We start from the raw sequence: 9,583 nt of genomic DNA on the forward strand, positions 1-9,583 counted from the left end.
CCCCTAGGAAGGCTTCACCTAACTACCTTCCTCTCGGACAGTGAGGAGGCCATACTTAGCATATAACTAAGGTCTCCCTTCCCCCCACAATGAAATTCCACTTAATTACTCACCTCTTTAATAAAGGGCACCAGGGAGCAGGTAGAAACAGAGAAATTGGTACAGAGCTCACTAAGGAAGTAAAAAGGAATAACATTTAGAATTTAATATGTGAGAAACAGATACTTGCCTCATTAACAGAAATAAACTAAATATGCAGGAGTGGGAAAAAGTAAGTTAATAACAATAAATAATACCATAAATAAATAAATAATACAAGAATAGACTGTGTTTTACATGCTTATAGTTGTAAACCTGTTTTTGCTCCACTCCTGTGTATAGCAGTAGAGGTAGCTCAGTCAGGAGTCCTTAGTTGCAAATTGTAGAAAACCCAACTGAAATTATGGTAAAGAAAAACTGAGGACTTTAAGTTTCTGAGTCAGTAATGCAGTCACATGATTTCAAAAGGTGGCACAGCTTGTACACTGAAAACACTTACCGAAATCCCCTAGCCATTCTGGTTTCCTCTCCAGAACCAACCTAAACAGTCAGTTTCCTATATACATACACATGGACACACACACACACACACACACACACACACACACACACACACACACACAGGATTGGATATACAATCAGGAGAACTAGACTCTAGTCTTAGTTTCCTTCAGAACACACTCTGGGACCATGGGCAGGTAGGTCACTTTGGCATTTTGAGCCTTAGTTTCCTAATTTCAAAATAAATGGGTTACATCTTTTTCCAGTTTGAGGAGTGTTTGATTTGACAAATTTTCACATAAGAGGTGTTGTTGAATTCCCCGAATCCATAGACATTAGTATTAGAACGAGGGAGGGTGGCATAGTTCTATAAAACATTCCAAAACACCTACCACAAATATACAGGCCCCCAGAAGTAGTGCTTCCAGCTGACTCTAGGAGAACAGTGACAATAACCAGCCTAAAAGCCTGTGGCTTAGTCTCCAGTGTTTGCCCCCAACCCTCGGTGTGTTGGAGCCAGATCACACAGACTGGAGAGAGATGATTACCTATTTTCCCAGCTCCTTGACTTCATGTCAGTAGTTCTAAAATTGGTCACAGGAGGGGCTGGCCCAGATGGCTGCTACAGCAAGCTCCACCGCTCATGGGCTCTGGGTTCCTGCCCTGGGACCTGGGGATAAGTTTAGCTGTGGACATGGGGGGAAAAAATGGTCACAGGAGAAGCAGCACAACAATACCTTGGTAGGTGGGAAGTCTGGGTTTCGGAGGTACTCTTGACAGAGGCCCAGCCACAGCCCCTCTGAGAGGGAGGGAGGAAGGGGTGGCTCAGACAGAGGAACAGAAAAAGACCAGATCGGGGATCAGGTCAGGAGGAGAGAAGGGTTAAAAGAAGAAATGGTTATCTGGAGTCAGTCCCAGTGGAACTGTGGACATGGAGAGTCGCCTAAAAGGGATGGTGATGGGCGCCAGGCAGTGTCTCTGAACTCCCCGTGTGCCCCGGGATCAGCCCATTCTCTGCCTGATGGGGATTCCACTGCTGGATTAAAGCAACCAGCTCTGATTCTAGTGGACTTCAAAATACAACTTTATGCCCTTTTGGATGTTCATTTTGTAAGATGAGCAGCACCTGATGCAACCAGCCAGGCACATAGGAGAGATGATTTAGAAACGGGAACCACTCCAGGGTGCCCCCAAGTCCTTCAGTAAACCAGCCCCTAATTCCTCACCTGTCCTCTTGCTACTTTCTGTTGGCAACAAGATGAGGGTATTAGATACAGCCTGGGGTTGAGAAGGTTGTTCAGAAGACAGCACAGAAGGCAAGCTGTGACAGAGGGGGCAACGGAAAGAGGAATCTACTCACTGGTGTGCTTTCCATGCTCAGGTGGCTGGGTTATCTCATAGGAGTCTGGTTTTCAAATGGTCCTTGAGGGTTAAAAAGTATTAAGAAAAACTCATGCACACATCATGAGTGCATTTTCTATATTCCTGAAAATAGAAAGTCAGTATAAATCTGCCCATGTTAGCCATAAACAAGATGTTTATGTTACTGGTATAGCAACTATGCTAACAAACTTCAGAGAAGAGATTAAAAAAAAGAGGGAAAACTATAATATTAGATATTGTATTAGAATATCCAGAATATATCAATATAAAGAAATCTGGAAAAATCAATAACAAAAGGACAATAAACAAAATAGGCCAAAGACTTGAACAGGTACTTAAGAGGAAAAATTCAAATGGGCTATATAACATAAGGAAAGGTGCTGGACCCACGAGGAATCAGGAAAATGTAACTTAAAACCATAATGATATATAAATATACAACCATTATTTTGGCCAAAGTTTAAGAGCCTCACAGGCGCAAGAGATGGCAAGGATATTGAGTAATAGGACTTCTCAAAGCTGTTGGGTTTCTCTGTGGATTGGCACAAACACTTTGGGACACTGTTTGACATTATTAACCTAAATTTTAACATGTATATATCCTATGACCTAGTAGTTTCCCTTCCGGGGGGTAACCAGGAGTGCATAACTACCAGTACACATGTAAGAACATTTCATAGGCAGAAACTGGACACACACCAGATGCCCACTTCCTGTAGAATGGATAAACACATTATAATGCATTCGGTGGCATGCTGCCTGCTGTTTAACAGCAGGGTAGGGGGAAGTCCTAATTTGTAGCATTTGCCAATTTCCACAATGTAAATACTCCCACTATGGCTAATTTCTGGCTCCCCACATGATATCAGCCAGCTTGCAAAATCCTAGAACATTTAACAATCAGCTCTTTTGAGCCTATACAAGCCAGTTTTAGCACACCACTGAATTGATTCATACACTGGAATACTACACAGCAATAAAAATGAATGAACCACAGCTACACATTCCAACGTGGATACTTCTCTCAAATATAATGTTGACCAAATCACAAAAGAATACATAGAGTATGATTTGATTCCATTTATATAAAGTTCAAAATCAACCAAATTAAATCAGAATGTTTATGAACGCATACTTAGGTGGTAAAAGCGTAACTAGCAGGGAAGAGATCACCACAAAAGTGAGGGTATGGTTAACTCTACTGGGAAGAAGAAGATTATAAGTGACAAAGAACATGTGATGAAATTCTGGGGTGCTGGCAATGTTCTATTTCCTGACCTTAGTGGAGTTATATGGGTATTCTCTTTGCAAATACATGTTAAATTATATATACAGATTGTATGCATCTTTGTATGCATAGGCTGTCATCAGTGCTGTGCTGCAGCCTGCTGGTCCCGGCTCACACCAGCTTGTGAGAGCCAGTTGTACTATCTCTTCCCAACTCCACATTCAGCGATATGTTGACAGCTTAAAATCAGCCCTGGTGGGAATCTTTACACCACAGTGATTGTCCAACACCACAAATCAGGAATTTTCTTTTTCTGGAGAGCTGGTTTAACAGTACACCTCTCGTTGAATGTAATAATACATTTTTAAAAAATATGATCTCAGAACTAGCTTATTTAGGTAGGTGTTTTTGCAAGGCTGGATATGGCAACGATTTCAAAGCAAACTGCATTAAAAGAAACCCAGCACGGCAAGAACTCTGTAATGAAAGGAGGCTTGAAAGTTAGATGAAGGGAAGGGATTGGGAGAACTATAAAATGTTTGGGGCTCTTAATTACTTGGTGTGTAATAAAAATCATTTCACTGATGATAAAATGAAGGGCCCTATCTAAGGAGTCATTATCTTTCCTTATAGAAAATGTTCTTGGTGGAAGATAGAGTGGACCAAAAACCTTTTTCAGTCCACCACTCAACTTCACTGTCTCAGTAAATTCATACCACAAGTGTCCCAAACCATTATATATACTAACTCTCTGGCAATACTTGCCGCTTCCCTTAGTAATCGACAGTCCTAACTTAGAAAGCAGTAAAATAAACAAAACCCAAAACCCCTGCTGTCCTTATCTACATGTTTATGAGCCTATATTCTTCCAAGTATGGAACTATACTAGAGGCTCATATGACAGCACTTTCATTTTAGTTTTCCTGATAGTAAATTATTTTAAAATCATATTTTACATTATAATAAGCCTCAACCTATTATGATGTGAAGAAAATTTTCAGTAGTTTTCAAAATAAGTCATAAGTCTGCAGAGAAATGTTGGGCTTGTAAATGACTTCTTTAAATAGTGACCTCAGATCTCACAGGGCGGGGGTGCATAGAGCCATATTTCAGTGGCAAAGGTTCCACTCTTGGAGAAGGACCTCAACAGGGAAATTTTAATTATAAAGTATTATCATTTAAGTTAAAATATGATTGATAATAATGGATTTGGTCAAATGTTAATATCCTCATATATAAACCTATAATGTGGCAACTTAGCTTGACTGAAAAATGTTTTCACTTGGGGAGGAGGTGTGAGGAGTGGGGGTTGGAGATGTCCCTCACCTCCTGAGTGCTTTTGATTTGCTTGTTTTCATTTAAGATCAATGTACTGGGAAATCAAAGATAACCAACCATTGGGGTTTGTTATTCTCCCACTGGTTCTTGAAAGGAGCAGTTTATCTTGAGTTGGGTGGCAGGGGGTGGCGGGGATTCTCCATATGGGGAAGCTCTATGGTTCCTAGTAGGAAAATGGCTGGGAATTAGACTGTTGTTCTGAGACAAGTCTTTGGTGCGGACTTCGGAAGGCCAAGTCGTGTGGGGGCAGAACATGCCCCGGCAAGCACTGATAAGATTGTTTAAAGGAAACAGCTGATCCCTATGGCCTTTACCCTACACACCTGAAAGGTATTAGTTAATTACCTTTCTCTGCACCTGAACCCAGGCTCTGCTAATTTGCTTGATGAGCAAAGAGACAAATAAATACAATGAGACTGCAGAGATCTGGGCTCTCAGTCCTAGAGGCTGGGAGTCCCCTGTTCCCATCTTTTCTCTGGATGTTGTGTCTTATGTATGTTCTTTCTTAAGTCCTGCAGCACCTTTCTTTCGTGCACACCCACTGCCTAGCTGGTCGCGGCCGTTCCTGGTAACCGGGATACCAGAATAAGTTCAGAGTCCACAGGTAGAATCTGCAATACAGATGAGTCAGAGCCTCAGGTGGTGGGTGGCTTTCTTCTAAGCTCTCACCCACTCCTTTCCTCTCCCATTCTACCAGCCTGGAGTCCCTCACGAGTCCATCTCACTGCTATTGCTTGGCCATATGCTTCCAGCTCCCAATTGATTTTTACATTATTGCACAGGATTTTATTCTGATTCATTGTAACATGAGGTGAAAAAAATAGCCTATTTACTCATCAGCATATTTAATACCTGTGTTGCCAATGGCAGTTCCACTGCACAGTATCACAGGGATTTCTGTCACAACAGGTATTCTAGGAGTCAGAGGAGAAAGAACTGGCTCCACCCCTAAATACTGTTAGAACCACATTTAAGCTATCATAAGAACAGGAACCACATTGCCTGACCAGGCAGTGGCACGGTGGATAGAACATTGACCTGGGACTCTGAGGACCCAGGTTCAAAACCCATGGTCAGTGGCTTGAGCCCAAGGTCACTGGTTTGAGCCCAAGGTCGCTGGCTTGAGCTTGGCTAGAGCCCTCCAGTCAAGATACATATGAAAAAGCAATCAATGAACAACTAAGGTGCCGCAACTATCAGTTATCTCATCTCTCTCCCTTCCTGTCTGTGCCTGTCTGTCCCTCTCACTCTCTCACTCTTGCTAAAAATGAACAAACAAACAAACAAAAAACCAAGAACCACCTCCCCTAATTAAAGAATCTCATTTTAAAGAAATCTCCTATTTATGTTTGCACGAAAGTACTTCTAAACATAAGACTAGAATTGGTTAGCAGCATGCAACTTTAGGTTGACTGATACTCTTTAAATTATTTCCAACACAATCATGGTACACCAAAGTGTGAGGATGTGTTGAAATCAAACCACAGGCATTGTAGCTACAGACTCAGTTTTGATATTTCAAGCAATAGAAGAGAATTATTTTCAGAACTATTTTTCAATTGAAGGCGCTTTGTGGGAAGAAGAAAACCATTTTTCAGAAATATTGGTGGAGCTTATCAAAAGCCAAAACATACCTTTCAATACAATCCTACATCCCCATATTTTCTGTCAGAATTTCTTCAAGTATGAGATAGGTAATTTGTTTTAAAAAGCTGATTCTGATATGCACTCCCTGGTGGAGAGGTATGTTAAAAATTCTGAGTTACAAGTACCAGGGACAGCAGAATCGTGCAGCCTTGTTTCCCATTCTTGTAGTAATTCAAAATGTTTAACAAAGCCCCACACAGGACCCTGGGAAGGAGGGAAGAATCTGCCTTCGAGTAGCTTATGCTCTGATGTGACAGTTGAGAACTCAAGCATGAGGCACTGAATAGAAAATTCACAACGCAGAGCAGAACGGGGCACCTGCTATAGACCCTCCTGTTCGCCCCGTAGCGTAACTAACCATGTATCCCCAGGGCCGGAGGATTTTCTGTCCTGTCGGTGAGGTCACCAAGGTATAGAGCAGGGGTCCCCAAACTTTTTACACAGGGGGCCAGTTCACTGTTCCTCAGACCGTTGGAGGGCCGGACTATAAAAAAAAAACTATGAATAAATCCCTATGCACACTGCACATATCTTATTTTAAAGTAAAAAAACAAAACAGGAACAAATACAATATTTAAAATAAAGAACAAGTAAATTTAAATCAACAAACTGACCAATATTTCAATGGGAACTATGGGTCTGCTTTTGGCTAATGAGATGGTCAATGTCCGGTTCCATATTTGTCACTGCTAGCTGTAACAAGTGATATGATGCACTTCCGGAGCCGTGATGCATGCTTCCCGTGTCACTGGAAGTAGTACTGTATGTGAGTGGCGCCACCACATACGGTACTCCAGCATCCGCATCCTGTGCTCCTTTCACTGACCCACCAATGAAAGAGGTGCCCCTTCTGGAAGTACGGCAGGGGCCAGATAAATGGCCTCAGAGGGCCGCATGCGGCCTGCGGGCTGTAGTTTGGGGACCCCTGGTATAGAGAGTATCCAGTGTGTGGTTGAGTCATTCAGGCATCGGAGGGGAGTATCTTCAGCCGCACTTGCACAGCCAGCGGGACACACAGAGCTGGAAGAAGGATGCCCCTCAGAGGGCAGCACAGGCTCTGGAGGCCTTTCTCCGTAAATGACACACTCAAGACCGTCACCTCTTCAGGCAGAAGCCCAGGTAAGGAGTTGCGTTCTATCTTGCTGGGACTGCTGAGCAATGGTGTGGTTTACTTAGAGACCCGTGGGGAGTTGCCCACCATTTCTGATCCCCCAGTCCTCCTAATTTAGACTCTCCCTTCCTTAGGTAGTATCTATATGATCATGCTTAGGATGAGCAAAAAGCACATTTTCTCTGTCAATGGAGTAGATAGATATATGTTTGCTCAAAATCCTTTCCCTTGGGAAACTACTCACCCCCCCCCCCCAGTCCGTTGTAATACTGATCAATCTTTGTGATTTGGGTGGGGAAGGACCACCCTTCCAGCACCAGGGGTGGAGGGTGTGATAAACACAAGAGCAAACCTATTACCTGACTTCACTGGTCAGCCTAGGTCAGAAAAATCAGCCTTTCCAGTTTCTGGCGAGCTAAGGAGAGACTTTCTCTCTTCTACCGGATCATAAGCTATTAGGACTATGTGAGACCGGGGCCACCAAAGTCCTCTTTCCCTCTTTAGAATGTCCTGGCTGGGAGAAGAAGAGCTAAGGAATATGGAAAGCAAACCCTGAATACATCAAAAATCAGCCCAAATACATGGGCTCAGTTATGTAAACCCATTCATCTCCTTTTTTGTTGTTGCTGAATTATGTTGGGGACTGAAAAGCCAACAAGGTTTATGCAGTTTAGGTTTTTGGGGGACAGAGGTTTGGGGAACTGGCTGCAAGCTGACAGTCTGCCCAACCCCCACATCACTTGTTCTGTGAAGTTACTAAAGGTTGTTAAGCTGTGGTGCTGGATTGTTTACACTACCCCCCATGTTCCCCAGAAAGACTGGAGGCAAGTTTCTCCTATCCTTTGTTTTGAGTGAAGTTAAGATGATATATGTATGGTAGGGGTTTTCTGCACTTGGTAAAATTCTTGGGTTGCTTTGGAGATATGATCAGAAATCTCATTGATTTGCTAATGGCCCACTTTGCCCTATAAATAAATGAGGAAGTGGTTTTTGAGCACGCTCTGTTCTTGCCAGCAGCTCTGCAGAGCCCTCCCCAGCCCATCCTTTTACTCTTTAAGCGTGTCTTCTTAATTCTGCACGTTCCCACTCAGGACCTGGAATTACTAGCCCCGCTGGTCGCGACAGAATTAGTTCAAATTTGGATTATCATCTGTAACAAAATGGGTGAGTCACCATATTTAGCAAATAAAAATATGGATGCTTAGATGAACTTGAATAGTGTCTGAATATACATATATCTCGACTAATGCATAGTGTATACCATACTAAAAAATTGTTTTCTGAACTTTAAATTTAACTGGGCCTTCTGTGCTTTATCTGTCAACCCTATCTGGGACATATAATGTGTCAAAGTGTTTTTAAATATTTTGCTTCAATGGGAAGACTTGGGTGACCTGGTGTGTGTGGCAGGTACTCCAGTGGAACACTCAAGAGCTTAAACATAAGACACATGAACAGAAAACTCAAAACACAAAGCATGATCGGCGAATCTTATAGAGCCTATAGGATTTAAAGAATAAGGAGAAAAGACAAGGAATGTTTCTACAGAAGCATCCTAATAGAATCTTTCTTCTCTAAACATCCCTGCTTGGTACAAACCGGAAGGTGCTAAGGAGCTCCAGGGTCATCCTCATCAGACCTAGAAATGCTTCAGTTGAGCTGTGAGTCCCACTTGCCTCGTGCAAGACAGTCATCTGAGAAACCTTTAACACTTCCCAGGCACAGCTCATAGCCCAGACCAATTACATCAGGAGTAGCAAGGACTCACCCAGATGATTTCAAGGTGCAGCCACAGTCAAGAACCATTGACTAGAAGGCCCTGAAGAAGATTTAGCAAAATTGCAGAAGTTTAAACAGAAGTGAGAAAGGTCATCCCCCAGCTCTCACCCCCCCCTCTGAGCAGCTACCAGGAGGCAGTAGATCAGCCCCAGATGGGAATTAGCCTGCCGGCAGCTGGCTGTTGGGGCATCATGGTATGGGGCCTTCTTTTCAGGCTTGCCCACGTGTGGCCACGTGGCTGGTGGTGTTTGGGCCTCACAGAAGCGGACAGAAAGGCCCATTCTTGTTCATTGTCCAGAATAAATAAAGCCTCTGGCCGAGAGAATGATCAGTTCGTGCCTACACATTCCCTGAGCCAAGATAAATCTCACTAATGAGCTGAGGGGGTGGAAGTGTTGGGCAAGGCCACGTGGGGGCAGGTGCGCTAGATGAGTTTCTGTGATAACCCAGAACAGCCTTTCTCTCCTGCTCTCACCTTGTGCAGCCGGACCGTCCTCAGATTTCCACCTGCTGGCGTGTGTCCCCGCCAGCAGGTCCTGTCACGGCTTTCCACTCCT

At 43.3% G+C, this 9,583-nt stretch overlaps 1 pseudogene; it reads left to right on the forward strand.

Moving 5' to 3' along the window:
• The first annotated feature begins 1,113 nt into the window (after nucleotides 1-1,113).
• Nucleotides 1,114-1,238, forward strand: LOC136407362 (small nucleolar RNA SNORA5; annotated as a pseudogene).
• Nucleotides 1,239-9,583: the final 8,345 nt, after the last annotated feature.

The sequence above is a fragment of the Saccopteryx leptura genome, chromosome 5 (assembly GCF_036850995.1).
Source record: "Saccopteryx leptura isolate mSacLep1 chromosome 5, mSacLep1_pri_phased_curated, whole genome shotgun sequence".
NCBI classification, from domain to species: Eukaryota; Metazoa; Chordata; class Mammalia; order Chiroptera; family Emballonuridae; genus Saccopteryx; species Saccopteryx leptura.